At 43.3% G+C, this 3760-nt stretch overlaps 1 protein-coding gene across 4 annotated transcripts in view; it reads right to left on the reverse strand.

The window, feature by feature from the left end:
* LOC116693389 (NEDD4-like E3 ubiquitin-protein ligase WWP2) overlaps positions 1 to 3760 on the reverse strand; it is a 51607-nt gene that overhangs the window by 18748 nt on the left and 29099 nt on the right. Inside the window, exon 1 of one of the 4 annotated variants that reach the window (XM_032522329.1) lies at positions 1 to 56. This exon is cut by the window's left edge and continues 95 nt beyond it. The exons of the other annotated variants lie outside the window; for them this stretch is intronic. The gene's annotated coding sequence lies outside the window, so the exon portion shown is untranslated. Of the gene's footprint in view, positions 57 to 3760 lie in introns of those variants that run through there. 4 annotated transcript variants of the gene reach the window in all.

The following is a 3760-nucleotide window of genomic DNA, read 5'->3' on the forward strand; positions in this document are numbered from 1 at the left end:
GTGTGTGTGTGTGTGTGTGTGTGGATGGTAAGGGGTGGGGGTGGCTCCTCTCTGCAGCAGCGGTAAGGGGCAACTGAGGGAGCTGGCCGGCCGTCGGCTTGTATGCGTGCCTTCCAAAAACTACACGCTCGGTAGGAGGATAAAACAACAACGCTGTTCCAATGAGCTCACTGGCTGGATGCAAGCCCCACCCCCCGGCTTCCCGCTCACCTCCTCAAATACACCCCACCTCCTCCTCCTCCACCCTGGCACCCCTCCCTACCCCACCCTGAGGTCCTCCTCCTCATTTCTCTTGCTCTCTTCAAGTGCTGCTGTGAAAGTAGGCAGGGAGGTGCAATGTCTGAGGGAACTGAGGGAACATTCATGCTTGCTCCAGACTGGACACCCCCCGCCTCCTCCTCACCGGCCGCTCCAACCCAGCCCAGGCCTGACAAAAGGCACCTTTATTCACCCTGGGCCTGGAAACCACTGTGGGGTTTACTCAGCCTGCACTCTCACAGCTACACACACACACTGGAAAAAAAGAAAAAAAAAGTGTGTACGTATGAGCCACGGTGTGGAAAGTTTGTCTGTGTCAAACAGTCAGTCAATGTGCAAGTTCTTATGTTGGAATACACACGCACACAAACTCACATGAATATATTAGCTTGAATGGAAAAGTAGCTGAAAAGACGCTTGTTAGGAATTAGTGGCCGCTGATGCTAAAAGATGTTTATCAAACGGGCTGGTTTAGGTGTGTCCTCACCTGTACCAGCACGCAGAGCACAGGCCTCTCTAAAGATAACATGTCACGTTGGTTAGTGTTGTTGTGGTGGTGGTAGATACACTGCAAATTCTATTTGTGGATTGTAAGAGACCCAACAACCCTCAACATGGACAAAAAAATCTATTCATCAAAGTTAGTTTTAGTGGCTTCTTCATCTATTCAATGGCTGGATTTGGCAGCACAGGTAGTGCTCGTTGTCATTTATTAAACACTGAGGTGAAAAAGCACCAGTTTTTCCAAATGAAAGCTGGTGGACCTTTAAAGTTTTTTCACGGAGACATGTTGCACCCCAAAAGTAATGATTATTTCCTGAAAAGCTATAAAGTAGAGTATTATCCACCAAATGTCAACGTCACTTTACGCAGCATTTTCCCAGAAAAGAAATGTGATTGTGCCCATTTAAAGGGGCTCTGTCATGGAAACTTTGAGGGAGTCGGAATGGAAAGGACGGGGCCTGATGGAGGACCGAGAACAGGCACATAACAGGGTTAAAGGGTGTGTGTGTGTGTGTGTGTGTGTGTGTGTGTCACTCCCATCAACAGCCAATCTATGCCCCGGCGCCCCACCCTTATGGGTTTTCTGTGACTAAAAAAGGTAAAAGGAGAATATAATGATATAAAGACATCATGACTTCATCCTGGCTCTGACCATTCAGCTCCTGAGCAGCTTCCAGACGGAGCGAGGCTGGAGGGAGGAAAAGAAAGAGTGACTGAGAAAACAAGGGAGGGAGAGTAAGAGAGGGAAAAGCAGCATGTTGGCAGAAATGTGTGAAATAATGGCTGCGTGTTATGGATCTGGAAGGAATATGCCTTAAAGGCCCGTTTTCAAAGCCAGGCACTACAGGTGAAAATAGCAATTTCAGCAAATGACTTTAACACGTTCAAACACTTTTACCACTGATGTGACTTCAAACCTATTAGTAAGACTAAAACTATGAATTTATACTTTTTATAACTGTAAAAAACTGCTGTTGCAAAGATGTCTGCAGAGAGGAGAGGGACACATCTGTGTACACAAAGAGATAACGTGAATAACAGGAATCCAGTAAAAGTGTGCAAATCTGGGTTCTTAAGACGGATTTAGCCACGCACCTTTTGTGTTTATAAGTTTGAAACATATTTTGTTGTGCTCACTTGCCCAGTGTATTAATTTAACATTGAGGTTGATATTCTAAACAGAGAGATCATCCAGTCAATCTGCATCCAGAGCTGTTTGAACACAATACTACAACTGAGCAACAACAAATCTCAACTCTAAGGTCCACTCGAGAGTTTTTCCAGTGCTTTTAAACAGCATTTCATGGTTTTAACTGGTCTTTTAATGACCCCGTGAGCTATAGTTGGGCTGCAACTAACTATTTTTTTTCTTCAAGGTTAACCTGCCGATTTCTTTTATGACTTTGCTTTATAAAATGTACAAAAAAATGTATTCACCAAAAAAGCTTTAAAAACATCTATTTTAAATATCTGGATAATTTACACAAACATTATCCACGGTGAATGTCTGACAAGGGCCTAATACCAGCTAAATTAAACATATTATTGACAAAACATGTCAACATTATGACATAAATCAGACATTTCAAACTGTGAGTCGCACCTCCCCAGCGGAGTACAGAAGAGTTAAAGGGGTCGGAGGGGTGTGTTAGTTATTGTAGTGTGGCCTGCTGATTTGGCCCTCCTATCACCACAGTCAGCAGCTGGAGCAGCCGCGGCTGTGACAGACGTCTCATGGAGGATACTGCGCTACTTTAAAACCCTTAGGGCACGACTGCTGAATTTGCTTCATGATTTGTGTGCCTTCTTTAAATCACAAGTCAGTCAAGCCTACATACACACACTTGCCAGACAAATATCAGGTTTTTAAGTTTTCAAAGTAATAATTGACAAACATAACAAACAGGAACTGCTAAAAGCTGATTTGGCATACTTTCAATTTAAACAATTCTAGGCTAAAAAGATGTCTATGTTGTCTGAGTTGGGACTCACAGTGTCAGTCTCTTAATCCACATTAACATGTAAACAACTCTTTGGCCTATTGGTATTGTTTGGGAAATACCAGAATGCAGCTTAAACATAAATACAAATGTGCATGTTTAAAATATAAGATTATAATGTGTAGACAGGTCGAAAGATTCTGTCCATAGGCGATCAAAGGACTTTTTTTCTTTTATACTTAACATAATGTTAACAAAACCAGCATCAGTGCAGTTAAAATAACTTCTGTGCATTGTTCATAGTATGAAACATACTTTATGGAAACATGAGCAATGACGGGTTGTGTGTAAACATTAGTGAACAGTCCTGTGTTTTCTGTTCAGTGGTGCAAGTGATAAAACACAGGGCTGATTCAGATGCTGCTGTTAAAGGTCCCTGTTCCAGCGAGAATGGACAGAAAGTCAGAGAGGGCGAGCGGAGGGAGGCAATCGAGGAAAAGTGAGAAGAGGGAGCAAAAGCCAGAGGAAGAGTGGTAAAAACAGGAAAAAAAAAAAAAAAGTAGGGAGACGTTACCAAAATGAGCCAAGATAAAAATTAAGACATTTCTGTGGAGTTATGTTGAGAGGCAAATGGAGATTGTGGAGAGGCGACAGCATGATGGGGGGGTTAAAGAAAAAGATTTCAAGTAAATGAAGACTGTTAAAGGTGAAAAGAAAGAGGGGGAAGAGCAAGGGGAGAGCCGGAAACAGCAGTTAATGACTCCAAGGCTGCACTCTCTGGGATTCCTAACGAGCAGCAATTACTCTGCACACACACACCTTAAAAAAAAAGTTTGTACAGACAAAACTTTACACAGCGTGTATATACTGTGTGTGTGTTAGCATGCAAGCACCCGTTACAGCGCCAGGGGCCATTTAAGAGGACAACCGGGCCCCTTGACCCTTGTCATGTGCTACAGAAAAGAAATGTGGCACCTGACCTCAACATTACAGCACTGTGAACATGTCCACACACACACACACACACACACACACACACACACACACACACACACACA

Source organism: Etheostoma spectabile, chromosome 8 (genome assembly GCF_008692095.1).
Source record: "Etheostoma spectabile isolate EspeVRDwgs_2016 chromosome 8, UIUC_Espe_1.0, whole genome shotgun sequence".
NCBI lineage: Eukaryota > Metazoa > Chordata > Actinopteri > Perciformes > Percidae > Etheostoma > Etheostoma spectabile.